We start from the raw sequence: 14,804 nt of genomic DNA, 5'->3' as shown, positions 1-14,804 counted from the left end.
AGTTATTCTTCTGTATGATAAGAACAATAAAAGTCTATAAGCTGAGTGTATCCTTAATATATATAAAAGTAATGATGTGTATATATACACACACACAATATTTATATATGAAGTACATATATAGCATATATGTAAATATACACATTTATTTCTATATTGAAATGTTATAAAATTTAAAAGATGAGATAACAATCAACATAAAGTTATTTTTGTCCACATTCGAACTGATGATCTTCCTCATCTGGTGAGCATCTTCCTCATTTTGCCCACCAATGGCAGAAAGGACGTGACACAGGGCTGCTAAGGGAAGACTTCCTGCAAAGCGTGACTCATTAAGATGGAATGTTGCATTTATTATTATTATTTTTTAATGAAGAAGAGGATGGAAGAACATTCAGTGCACAAGAAAAAAGGTTTTAAATACATGAATACGTGTAATTTCATGATTTATTTAGAAAAATTATAAATGATTGTGCAGTAGTAAAACATCAAGTGGAGGAGAAAATACGCCAAGCTGAGGCCTGACTGATACCAAGTGCCATATTGTAAAAGGACACAGCAAGCATATTAAAGACTGAGTTATTATTTCAAAGACTTAAGTTGCGAGGAAAGGCCTTCCAACACACCAGAAAGACCACTTGGAAGAATGCAGATGAGGAGCCTCAGAGTGGGGCATGTGCTTGGGGTAAGGGAAGAAAATTGTAGAACTTCAATTTATATTTATTTATAGTGTTCCTTGTAAAATGTCTATTTTCAAATATTCTGTAATAAATACAGTAAGGCATGTTTAATTGTAAATGAATATACATATGTGAATGTGCATGCAGGTTTTAACTGATGAACTGAGTGTTCAAATAGATTTGGAAGCCATGAAGTTTGAGAATGGTTTGAAGGACACATAAGGATAGAAGGAGGAACCTAGGTGACACACAGGCACATTCATTCAGAGGAAGGATGGAGACGAAGTTCTCCACCAAGGCAGGAGCAAGGGCAGTGGAGAGAAGAGGCTGGCTTGGTTGATATTCAGCAGGTATACTCTCTCCCCACCAGATACTGAACTTGCATCTAATTTGTTACCTGCACCTAGCAGACCTGATTCTATGTGTTCAGAAAAATCTCAAAGGATCACGTTGTCTCTAAGTTTTGTCAAACTCGAGATTTTGGTTGGGATGACACATTTCTCTACAAGGTTATAGCAAACCTGACGTTTCTCTATATGTTATTCCTGTCTATACCTCCGAGGTGGTCACGGATTAGAAGACACGGAGAAAATTATCCAGAAGTGAAGAAGGAGCAGTGGGAGAGGAGATGAAGGACTAGAAGGGGGAAGGCACAGTAAGGGGAGGGGAGAGAGGAAAAAGACTCTCTTCTAAAAGAACATCTCCATTAATAAGGTCAGAGTCCAATTTGAAATGTCATTCTCTTCCTCATTTCCTCTCACCTCATCAGTCATCTGTTTTTCAAGGATGAAGTCTAGAACACCTTTTGGAGCTGGGCTGACTTGCTCTTTTCAGAGAAGGTATGCTTCAGAGAGACTCATGATTCTTTCAAGACACATACATGCCCAGCAGTCTATCCTCTGCCATCCTGGAAACTGTATCTACTGTAAGGGAAGTTATGTCTCTAGCCTGTCTTTAAGACTCTGTGTAGGGCTATAATCAGTTTCCTTTCCTTTCCTTTCCTTTCCTTTCCTTTCCTTTCCTTTCCTTTCCTTTCCTTTCCTTTCCTTCCCTTCCCTTCCCTTCCCTTCCCTTCCCTTCCCTTCCCTTCTCTTCCTTTTCCTTTCCCTTCCTTTCCTTTCTTCTATCCAAGATTATAAACGTATATATTTCTATTTCAAATATAGACATATTATAAAAGCATAATATATATTATATACGAATATAATGTTTCATCATATGTATGCATGTGCACGCACATTTGTGTGTGTGGGGGTGTATGTGTATAGTCTGGTACAGGAAAACATGCATAAGCTCTAGAGTCAACAGCCCCGCCCAGCCCCTACAAGCTAAAAAAAAAAAAAAAAAAAATCTAACAGTTAACCTCTTTGAGCTTATCCTCCTCACCTCTAAAATGGTAACAACAGTGCCCACCTTGCTGTTTTATTGCGCAGATTAACTGAGATGTATGCAATTTGCTGGTGTTTGTAGAAACCTAGCAGATAGTGGGCATTATTATTTTGAGGGAGATACAACTGCCTTCTTTGACTTCAACGATGTCCTCACTGAAGTTCAGAAATATAAGGACACTGAAAATTTAATAGAATTCACATTTATTGAGTGTTAGTTATATGGCAAATACAAGATGAACAAAACAATCTACCATACTAGGGCTCAAAGATAAAGCAAGTGTGATACTTACTGAAATGTATGTGCAAATATAAAAGATAAAGGGAAAAAAAGAAGGAGGAAGAAAGTGAAGGCAGGAGAGAAAGAAAAAGAAAGAGAGAGAGAAAGAGATTGGAAGGCTACGCGAAAGAGGTGTGATTTGAGCTGGTCTATGAAACCTAATTTATCCAGAGACCACATTTGGCAAAATTGAACTAAGAAGTGAAAAAAAAGTGGGGGGGGATCTCTGAGGGTATGCATAGCAATACAAAACCTTCATGCATTTAAATGTGGCAAAGGAGAGCTCTGTCCTCTTGCTGACTCAGGATCTTTTTGCCCTTGTATCTGATAAACAATTCAAAGCATTTATTCACCTACTGTCCTACAACATGGGAGATTAGGAATAAAATTTTCAGGCAAGATAGATTTTATTGCTGGTGGCCAATGTTTTGAGAACAGAGTGGCAGCTACTCATCTGATAGAAGAGGAAGAAAGGGAAAACACATTAAAATTAAGTATTAGAATCTCGAAATGAAACCAGGCATTTACCTGTAACACACCCCTTTCCTCTGTGTATCAGCGCATTAGGACACCATAAAAACTCCTCCTTGAAGTGATAGGTTGAGTCATCAAAAACAAGTTAAATTATATTTACCTTCTCTTTTAATGAAATTAAAGTGTAAAATGCATGGTTGAAAGATACCATTAAAATAATTAATATTTCTCGCGAAGACTTAGTGTTTAATAGCGGCCTGATAGTGGGTCACTTACATTTCGGAGCCAGATTTCCTTAACTATAACATCCGCATGATCGTACCCACCCAGTGGGGATTGTGGTAGGTTGTAAATAAGATAATAACCATAAATGTGCCTCATACCTGGCTTGGCACATAAGATGTTAATTAGTTAATTTTTGCTTTAAAAAGATTTGCCTTATTTATTTGGAAAATTCACTTCTCATGAATTTACCATGGTGAGAGTTAAATTAGTAGTTATTTCTTTCTTCCTTTCTTTCTCTTTTTTGTTAAACAGCCAGATTGTTAAATTCAAAGGATTAACATATGTTTTAGTCTGTTAAACTGTAAGTTGTTACCTTATCACAGAGGTTCTTTCAAAATTCACAATTCCTTTTAGAATTGAAGAACGCCACATGGTGTTAACATGGAGCGAGAACCACTTCTTTTTCATGAATACAAGGTGTGTGCTGGATTTATCACACAACTGTGGGAACTCAGATTCTCTCCTTGTTGATTCATTAAGCCTGAGTCAAGGTGGGCTTAGCCCACAAAATATAGTATGTATGTGCATGCACATGTTGGAAAGGAAATTAATTTGTCTCATTCTGTAGAACATACTCTGGAAATGAACATTTATTAGCCAAGACTAAGGTTACTAAAAAGCACTTGCCTATGATTTTCTAAGGAAACATGTATTTTATTTTAGATTTGGAGACCTCCAACGTGAACGAAACTTCATTCACAAATGTGACTCAGTCTTTCACCGAAAGCAATCTTTTCCTTTTTGAAAATAAAAAATTATTTCCACTTTCATTATATTCTTTCAATTCCACTCTGGAGCAGTGCTGCGGAAGTACAACCTTATTTTGCACATTGCCTTGTCAACATCACGTTTTTGCGATATCTTTCACACCAAAGGAATGTGGAGTATTTGACTGAACTTATCAATGGCTCAATTCCCTCATTGCATTCTGGTGAAGATGAGGCAAGAGAACTTGTTATCCTGGTAGTTAAGGAGAGTTCAAGCAACACAACTCCTTGCAAATGTTGAATCTTTCAGCTCAAGCAATCGATGAGCTTCGTGTCTGACCCTGTCTGAGTTCCAGGCTTTCTGAGCAGAAGGCTGATTCCTAAATCCTTGGCAGCCATCTCCTTTCTGCACTACCCACACCCTGCCAACTCCACCGCCCCCCCCACACACACACACCTCTTTCTGAGCATTATGTAGAATTTCGAAATGTGTCATTTACTTACATCTACTCATTGAATCTTATCTGATTTGTGTCTCATTATTTTAAAATACTATCAAGAGAAGATCAAATAACTAACTGTTCAATCTTCTTTTACGTTTGGGCATAAGAGTACATTAGGAACATCAGCCAAATGAGTGAAAGTCAGACTTGTTCTTGGGGGTCAGGAAGGATCTTTGTAGAAAGGACTTGGAATGGTCAGAAGCAGAGAGAAATAGAGGATCAAATTGTTTTACACTTTAGAGCATACCAAGGACCAAACTGCTAAGTCAGAATCTTCCTTAGGTATAAGGAGCTCATGTAAATCCAGGAAAAGAAAAAAATAAGTCAAGAGGTCAAAAATGAAGGTGAGGCACTAAAGCAGGAAAGGATTGGGCGGAGGACTTTTGACATGGCCAGAGCTGAGGTTATTTTTACCGGTTGCCACTTGTATGGAGATTTGTGGAATCTATCTGGATAGAAGATGAGAATAGTTCCAGGATTCCTCCAAAACACAGTATATAAACACAAAACATACTAAGGACATATAGTTCAATATCAACACATTTCCTGAAGCTCTCACCTATACCCTTCCCACAAACTTTAAATATTCCCCTACCATGGTAATAATCTCAATATCGATTTCTCTCTCTCTCTCTTCTCATTCATCTGATACTTCAATCAGACTGTATGCTCAGTTTGTTACCTCCCTGTCTGCAATATCTAGTGCTGTACACAGCAGATTTGCTGAAGTGGCTTTTACTGTAGCAAGCTGGTCATCTGGAAGAGATTTACAAATCCTGAGCCAATAATAAAGCAAAGTGACCTGGATAGTGTAAGATCAAGTCAGGGAAATGCAATTGCAAAGAGGGGTGAAGAGGTCTAAATGCATCATTTTAGAAGATCCAGTTGCATTCATTTAACAAATATTTATTGTAAACCAAATATTATTGTCAGAAAGATGAGGAGATATTATTACCCATGTTGTCTTCATGTTGTTGTTAAAAACAAACAGACAAAAACCTTGTGGTGAATCATTAACATTGTTGTCAACTGAAAAAAAATGGATTATGTAAGAACTTGAAAATGCTTGGCTTTAAGATATTTGGAATACAGTTGAGTATATGCTGAAAATCATTAAGTTAACCTGCAGTTGATGGTAGAATAAAACTTATGTTATATTTTAACTTGAACAGATCTTATTAATCCATGTTTTTAAAAATAACTGGGGATGACTACCACGTAACAGTGTAGGATTGAAAGTCTGCATGGACCAAATCTAGACTCTCCCTTGTTCACACATCCTTCTCTAGCTACTAGCTATTTCTTAGCTCCTCTTCACAGGAAAGCTCCTCAAGAGCTATATTTTCTTCCTATGTCTTTTCGGGCTGGCGTGGAAGCCCTACTCTGCATGGAAACCGTACCCTGCGTGGAAGGTCAGATGACCTGAGCTTGCTGCTTTTCACTGTCTCCCAATCAAATAGGGTTCTGTCAACTGCTCTACTGAGAAGGCTTCTGTCAAGGTCAACAACTGTTCACATTTTACCAAATACCTATTACATTCAAAGCAGATAACAATGATCTCAAACCAGATTCTGGTCTTAACTCTGAAAATCCAAAGATGTGCTAACCGTGGGTTGCTGAGAAAGAAGCTGCCTACTCCCTTTTAGATGCTATTCTCTACATATCGACAGTGGAAGCATTGACATTTCATATTATGGATCCGATTCTAAAGCAAGAGTCCACCCCCCACAGACCAAACAAAGCGTGAGAATGAAGTCGAGTGAGCAAATACGTAATGGGTTTCAAATGTAAACTATCATATAGTCAAAGCTATAAAAAATTTAAAAAACATTTTTTAAGCTATAAAGAATAGGTAAACAGCAAATTGGATATTCATTTGCAATATAGGAGGCAGGGTGTTAATATTTATTTAGAGAGGTCTTAGAAAGAAGAAAGATGGAAGCCTCACGAGGAGAATGGGCAAAGAGTGCAAATGAACAATTCACACAGACCAAAGCAATACAAACGGTCCTCTAAAAAAAGCAAAATAAATTAATGGCAGGATGCCAAGGTTTACCATTCACACTGGCAGTGATTTTAAACTTAAAAACTTCATATGAGGAAGAGAGTGGAGAGAGGGCTTTCTTTCACTGCAAGTGGGAATGGAAAGTAGTAGAAACCTCATGCTTGGGAATTTGTAATATACACCAAAAACCTTAAAATTATTCATTTCCTTTAACATTGAGATTTCATTTCTGGAAATTTATCCTAAGTAAATTAATTATAAATGTACATAAGTAGAGAACTGAAAGGATGTTTGTGGTAATGCATTTTTACACAGCTGTAGGCCACCCAGGCTCCTTGCAGTCCTAACAGGACACCAACCAACTCAAGGCAGAGCCAGATATATACTACATAGGATCATTCAGTCTCTAGCACGGAAGCCTTACACTGTGAGGAAGGGTTGGTGACCTGAGCTCTCCTGCTACCTGCCATCCGCCAACACCATGGCCAGCACACACACTATACCACGGCAGCCAACCCGAACTCTCGAACAAGAGGAAAATCAATGCTCAGTCCAGCAATACGGGGTTCCTTCTCATTCAGATTTCAGCCAAATTCCATGAGAGTAACTCATGTTTCTAGAGACTACTGAGACTAAATTCTTCCTCACAACCCTTGCCAAAAGTGTAAGCCCACCCCGACATCTGTACTCACCTGACTTCTAGCCCTGTGATCACACTGAGCACTCTCTGCTTTAATGGACCTTCCTTCCCCTCATTTTTCTTCCAAATCCTTTTTTTTTTAGTATTTTATTTATTTATTTGACAGAGATAGAGACAGCCAGCGAGAGAGGGAACACAAGCAGGGGGAGTGGGAGAGGAAGAAGCAGGCCCACAGCAGAGGAGCCTGACGTGGGGCTTGATCCCATAACGCCGGGACCACGCCCTGAGCCAAAGGCAGACGCCTAACCGCTGTGCCACCCAGGCGCCCCGACTTCCAAATCCTTTTATCAGGTTCTTGGAACACCCACCAGAAAACTCCCCAGGATCTGCTACTTCCACACTTCAACTAAAACTGACTCTCCCAGAATCCACACTGCTCCTCCAGCATGTTATCGAAAGGAGTCTTATGTATTCTGGATAGAAGGTCAGTGCCATCTTTTTCTAATCTAGGCACTGAACTCCTGAGAGAAATTCTCACTCCTTGCTACATGCCACCTCGATCCCTCCTCACTGTTGTCATCTTCTGACGCTTGTAAACCATGTCTCATGCATTGTGATCTTTGATATCTGATGCCTGTCTTTAACTCTGGCTTTCAAATCAACATGAGAAACACATCAACACTCTTGCCTCTTAGACACTCTCCTCTCCCATGGCCTCTTCTTTCTAAGTTGCCCACTGGAACTCACCATGACTTGAAATAGCTCCAACTTCACAATTCCAAACTTCTGGCACATGCTTCATTTCTGCTGATCATGTTCTTTAGTCTGCAGACTGCTCCACATTCTGTCCATCAGCCCCTCAGGTCACTTCTCCCCAGACCCAGCTTCATTCCAATCCTTCTCTTACCAATTTCCTAAATCCTCTGAACTCTTTGACCCTCCATTGTACATGCCTGGGAAAACACCCATCCTGCATGAATTAAACTTTGACTTCTTGAAGTCAATGCCACACTGTGGAGTTCAAGTAGGGGAAACCTCACAAGGCAGCACTTTGATACTTCTATAAAATCAGGGTCCAACCTCAAACCAGGCTCCACACTGATTACAGTCCTACCGTGCTTCCCATTGGCTGGTTCTTCCTCTCTCAACAATGACTTTAAACTTTTTCCACACTCCTTAAACACCCTGTCTACCTGCCAACTTTTAGCCGGTGACTATAACTTTCTTCGCAAGAAATACAGAAATTTTCTTAAAAGGCAACTACTCTGGCTTCTGTACTAAAATGTCCAAACCTGCCTACATCTACTCTCATTGGACCTTCATGTGCTCTTCGGTGGAGATTTCCTGCCTACTCAACAAGGTCAGCCCCTCCTGTGGGTGCTCTGCTCACATCCACCCCATCTGTCAGGAAACTTACCCTACCTAATTATCCCTAGAGCAAACTCATGACTGTTTCCTCTGTGAGTTCGAGAAGTGCAAAACTCTTCCTTCTTTAGCAAGCGATAAAACTAACTCATTCCTTCAATCTTCGATCTTCTTCTCGACCATATTCTCTATTCCCACCTTCACAAGCAGCAGAGACAGTTATGGGCTTTACACATGAGCTCTGAAACCAGATGGACATAGGATCAAATCCTGAGTTTGCCATTTAACATGTGGGTGACCTTCAGTAAAAACTGAACTTCTCTGAGCTTAGTTGTCTCATCTCAGAAAGAAGATACACATGGTTCCGGCTTCATAGGGATATTGCAGGGTTAAATAACTCAGTGTCACATAAAGCACCATGCAGACTGTCTGAAATCTGGCAAATGCTTTAAATATTACTTATAATTGTTATTTATAGCCAAATTTCTGAAAAGAGTCAAGTGCGCTTGCTATCCCCATGCTCTTACACCTTCTTTGCACCTCAATGAATTGCACTCCGTATTCCACTCCAACACTCCACAGAAACTCTTCTTCTTAAGACTGCCAGTGACCTTCAATTCCTTTGATTCAGTGAGTACTTTTCAGTTTCCATTTAACTTGATTTCTCAGCATCCTTGAATATATTACTTAAATATATTATTTAAAATACATTTTTTAATTTCACTTCCACGCTCAGAACTTATAGTTCTGTGAAATAATTGTTATTTTCGACCTCAAGTTAATAGGACACTGCATTATTTAAGATATAGAATGAAGCCCTTATACGATAACTTAAGGAAAATTTTTTTAAAAGACCTACTCTTAAATTATTGATAAAATTTTCAAATCATAGCAAAAGTTTAAAAAAAAATCTGTTACGTCAAGACCTTGTACCCAACTAAATGTAATCACTTTAATAGTTTTCTTCTTTGTGAATTCCTAAACAAAAAACAAAAGAAATTTTTAAGGAAAACTATCTGAACCAGAGGTACCCAACTGACAAGAAGTCCAGGTTCTGACACACAGCACATAAGGCCAGAAGACTGGGTACATTGCCTCTGTTTCAGAGGCAGGCTCTTAATTTGGGAGGTCATGGACACATTTCGCAGTCAGATGGAGCCCAACCTGTTTCAGCTGTGTCATGCAGCTTAACAAATCACCTCAAAATGCAGTGGCCCAAAAAATATTCATTGATTTGCTCAAGATGATGTGGGTTGGCAATCTGGGCTATGCTCAGGCAGCAGACCTCCTGCGGGTCTCTCCTGGCATCCTTTATATGAGGACAATCACCAAGAAGTTCAACTGACATGAGATGATAAGAGATGTTCTCACTTACATGTCTGGTGTTGGCGCTGGCCATCAGTGGGGGCTCTCTCTCCACATGGTTTCCCATCCTACAGAAGATGAAGCCATGGCATCTACACATGGAGGGAAGGGGGCAGCAAAAGAATGAGAACAGAAGCTGCAAAGTTTCACAAGACAAGACTCAGAAGTCACAGCACATCAGCATTCTGTTGGTCAAAGCAAGTCACAAGTCCAGACCCGAGTCAAGGGGAATAAAAAAATCTGCCTCTTGATGGGAGAAGAGACATAGTCACAGTGTAAAAGAATGTGCCAAGAAGGATGGGAGAAATGGCAGCCATTTTTGCAAAAATGCTATCTCAATACCATTTCTTGGAGTAAAGTTTTTAAGAGGATAAAATAAATTGCACAGAATTACAAAGGAACCAATTATAGAATAATCCAATTATAGATTTTTGAACTAGATTTTTGATGGAGTAATATGAGCTCTTTATTTTTGCTATTAAGAATACAATACCTAGGAGTGAGTCTAATAAATACCATCATTTTCAAATTACTAATGAGCACAATGATATTTCGAGAACCTGCAATAACTATAATGTAGTTTTTCCTTTAACTATGATTTTTTTTGATGACAAATGCAACTTTTATGGTTTGTGTCTTACATTCGTAACTGAAGGAAATGCGAACTTCCAATGAGAAGTCAGAGAAAATAAAAATGTAATTCTCCCATCTAAATTCATTAACCCCTGATGTCCCATTACCCGGAAGTAGCCTGCTTTAGGTTTGTGACTTGCTTATATGTATGTGTGTGTGACACTCTGCATCCCTACAGTAGAAGATATAATCTGAGTATACCCAACTCTCATATCTGCAGGATCCATACTCAAACTATGCATTCCTGCACCCACCAAATATGGCTCAGGTATTCGTGATGGGTCAGGCTCTACATGTGTTATACCCAAAGCTCCCTGGATAGAGTAATGAACTAACTAAGCAAAGTCCCTGCTTTTGCAGAACACACATACATTCTAGTGTGTCTTATGTTATCATGAATAAATGAATCACCCCTGCTGTGACTTCTATCACTGAAGGACTAGCTATAGCAGAGTAAATTTTTTTGTACTGTAAACGGACACTTTGCACATGATCTCATACAAAGCCCTGATGTACTTGGCAGGTGTTGGCTAAGTATTTCTTAAACGAGTGAAGAGCTGTTCTTTATATTCTAGTAGTAATGATAACAAACTTCAGAAGGCATTATTGTGGCTCGTTTTCCCATGTAGAAAAATTCAAATGATTTGTCTCTATGATAACTTCATCAGCAATAAAAACAAACAAGATAAAGTATCTTAAGTGGTAAAAGTTTGTCTGGGCAGAGATGTTTTTATGAATATCTTATGATTAGACATAATACAAGCATACCCTTTAATAATGTTAATGTGAGAGTGTATCCAAGGAAATTATTTAAATGGGTGCTGGGAGCACAATACTACTTATGAAGCCAATTTTTAAATTACTATTGAATATAAGACTGCACCTGTTAAAATAGTAATTTTCTCTAAGGCAGTTTCTATGTTTACCATAATATAGCACTAGCTTGATCTTTGATAGAAGATGAAATTGGGTTTTCATCCAAAGAGGCGATAAATAGTCGCACGCTCATTCTTAGCATGTTCCTGCAGTTGACCTCATCCCTACACACTATTCCTAGAGAGTAATAATAGGAAGATTTTTTTTTTATTATTAATCTTGCTTCTTTCTCATAGGAGAGTAAAGTACATGAGACAGTAAAGCACAATAAAAATTCTGTACTATTGTTAAAAGCTTGACAACTTTACAAGGTAAATGGAAAAAGCCTGTAGGAGATTAGAGTAATTAGCCTCCGTTATCTCTCAATTACATAGTCAATCCCATCATTTAATTCAGGCTTGATTGTCCGCCCACTTGACCCTCTTCCTTTTATTACAATCCATTGACCTTCCCCAGATTTATTATCTTTTCTATCTCTTCGAGATCCCATGGTCCAACACTCTATTTATGCCCTTAATATCACAGCGCATCAAATTTTGCCACTACCTTTCCACCGTTCGTATCTTAGAAAATTCCTCAATTTTGATTCAGTCTGGCATCTACCTTCCTTCTTGCCATCTCCTGACTGGTGAAAAAAAACAGATAGATATTGTTATAAATATTTATTCATATAAATGTATGATTTATAGTATTCGTATAAATATAAATACACATGTAAATGTGTACATATACATACATATTTATATTTGTGTAAATATAAATACATATGTAAATACGTACATATACATACATACAAATATGTACAAATACATATATGTATATGTGCATATACATACAATCTAGACTCTGAGCTGTATCCATATACAGCCTCCATTTTTGCTGGATCTTCAACGTCTCTTGGGAATCTCCTTCTCCCATTCTCCCCAGCATATATTCTGAGGGTCCATCAAGCTCATCCAACGTACTGTGCAACTCTTGCCTATGTTGTGTTCCACATTTAAACATGCCTTTTAAATCATAGAGAAAATAGAAATCATTCATCAGAACTCCCTTTTCCCTTCCCTGAACCCCTCACAAATGTATCAGTATCTATTTTCTTTACCTCCTTTTATTGAATATCTGAGGATGGGGATCACATTGCTCCCCTAATCTTTTCACTTCTCATCTAGGTTTACACAATCTTCAGACTTTTCTGGAAACTCTCTCCATCAATGATTCTCTGTTTTCTGTATCTTCAATCTTTCTTTCTCCACAGGAAGATCCCCTTATCTCATAAACAAAATAATTTCCTTCTTTATTATCAAACAAACACAAACAAACCAAAAGAAGTAGACGAGGTAGAGGAGGAGGAGAAAATGAAGTTAAAGAATAAAGAAAACCTGTGTATTTCTAGCTTCAGGTTTGTTCCAGGCTTCTCTTCACATCCAAGCTTCTGGAAGGCATAATCTATCCTCTCTGTATCTGGTTGCTTGCCTCTTCATTCAGTCCTTCACCTATTGTAAACTGTCTCCTGTTCTATGCCCCCCACTATTCCACTCAAACCACTCTTATTAATGTAGTCAACAAATTCCTGATTCTCAGCTCCAGTCCATACCACACTTTTCCTCCTCTCTCTTAACCTGTTGACCATATCAGACACTATTAACCCTGATCATTTCAAGATTCTCTCTCATCTTATCTGACAGGCTCATATCAGCTTCTGGCCTTTACACTGCTCTAGTCTTTCCATCTCATTCTCTTGCCTGAGCTCTTATCTCTCTGTCCACTTATTAAATGTAGTTTTACCCCATTTGCTTTTTTTTTTTTGTCTACCCTTGAGTCCATGTTCCCGCTTAAGCTGATGGCTTCAGTGCTCACCTGATGTTGCCAGGTTCCAAAAAATTTCTCCCATTTACTTCTCTCTCCTTTGCCTTCCTACTGCTTACTTTACTTTAAAATTTTTTTTTCCTACTGCTTACTTTAAAGTGGATATCAAATAGAAACTTCAATATCATATTCAAATGGAACACATTACCTTCTCTGTCCTTCCAATACGTGTATGAGGCACTGAATTGTTCCTCCCTCTCTGTCCCTGTGTTACCCACGGGCAAGGTACACCACGTCAGAAGTGTGGGTGTCTTCTTCAGCTCTGACTCTGCTCTCATTCCCAATCAGTTCCCCCTTCCATCTGTCTCTTGAATCCATCTCATGTTCTCTTCTATCCCTGACAATTCTCTAAGTTCAAGCCCCATGATCTCTTGCTTAGATCAGACAGATATTAGAGCCCCAGTCCTAATGGTGTAATTTCCAATCTCATTGCTATTCTCTCACACTGTATCCCACCCTTTGGCCCTTCCAAAGTACTTGAATTTCTCTAAAAATTTCGTGTTCTCATGCTATTTCCCCCCATACTTCAGCACACGGTTCTGTCTGCCTGGAATCACTTTGCCACTCTCTCCCACTACTGGGTCCTCTGGGGAGTACTTATTTATTTTCCGAAGCACATTTAAAACATTACCTCCTTACTGAAGGCTTCTTTTATTTCACTCAGCAGAATTACACATTTATACTGTAGAAAATAACTTTCATCTATAACTGTTTTGGACCTCTTATTGATTTAATATTATCATCACTGCTAGGCTAAGAGCTAAATACGAGAAAAAAAACTACATTTTATTAACTTTCTTTTTCCCAGTGCCTAGCACAGTGTCTGAGTCATTTTAGACACTGTTGATGAATGAATGAATGAATGAATGAATGAATGAATTTGGGGGTAGTACCATGGAAAACATAAACACATTTGTATGTTTCAAAGAGGACAATAGCACCAAATTGGTCCTTAGCACAAAAAGCAAGTAAAGAGAAGGTCAGATTTTATAACAAATTTTCTATAGAACATGTCTTTATTGTTACTAGGGTTCCAAAGCTCTAGAGAAAATCTGTGTGAGTGACAATCAAACTCTGAGCGAGAAGATGATTAAAAGAGCTGAATAATAATATTCCAACTATTTCCTCAAGATATTGGACACTGATGAGACCGTTATTCTTATTCTGAGGATCTTGGTTTCTATTAAATGAGAGAAGATGTGGGGGATGTATGCCCCATTCCAAAGGTGAAGAAAGTGAGGATAAAGCAATTAAGGAGTAAGTTTATGAGCAAGTTTAAGTTCATACTTGCAACACTACCTCACTACCTCTTTCCCTCATTCCAAAAAGCATTCCACAATGCGAGTGAGAATAGAGTTACTATTAGAATGACCTTTCGTTCAATTCAATCTCTGAATACATAAACTGTTCACAAACTTCAATACTCTATTATAAGCAGCACTTTGCTCGTGAATATGTCCCTCCGCTGATCAAAATGCACACGTGTGTCTTGACAGTAAAGTTGGAAATCATTTCATTAGACTATTGATTGGCTCACCAAACCTCTTTTCTTTACCGGCAACCTTAAAAAATATAAAGAATCAAGAAGGATCTCTGTGATATAGTGTTCAGTTGCATTTACATTCTTGCCATTAGCAAATATATATTTCTCCAAAAAATATCCTTTTAATGCAATGTGGTATCTTGGATTAGATCCTGGAACAGAAAAAAAAAAAGGATATTAATGGGAAAGAACTG

At 38.4% G+C, this 14,804-nt stretch overlaps 1 long non-coding RNA gene across 3 annotated transcripts in view; it reads right to left on the bottom strand.

The window, feature by feature from the left end:
* The window catches only part of LOC103670557, a 34,248-nt gene that overhangs the window by 4,644 nt on the left and 14,800 nt on the right, over positions 1 to 14,804 (bottom strand). For all 3 annotated transcript variants that reach the window (XR_570598.2, XR_570599.2, XR_005837571.1), the window contains 5 exons: positions 14,605 to 14,762; positions 12,304 to 12,470; positions 12,038 to 12,208; positions 11,748 to 11,826; positions 9,703 to 9,784 (listed from right to left, as the gene is read on the bottom strand). This is a non-coding gene — a long non-coding RNA (uncharacterized LOC103670557). The remainder of the gene's footprint in view (positions 1 to 9,702; positions 9,785 to 11,747; positions 11,827 to 12,037; positions 12,209 to 12,303; positions 12,471 to 14,604; positions 14,763 to 14,804) is intronic.

Source organism: Ursus maritimus, unplaced genomic scaffold (assembly GCF_017311325.1).
Source record: "Ursus maritimus isolate PB19 unplaced genomic scaffold, ASM1731132v1 scaffold_25, whole genome shotgun sequence".
Classification (NCBI taxonomy): Eukaryota; Metazoa; Chordata; class Mammalia; order Carnivora; family Ursidae; genus Ursus; species Ursus maritimus.
This window is presented reverse-complemented; position numbering and strand designations above follow the sequence as displayed.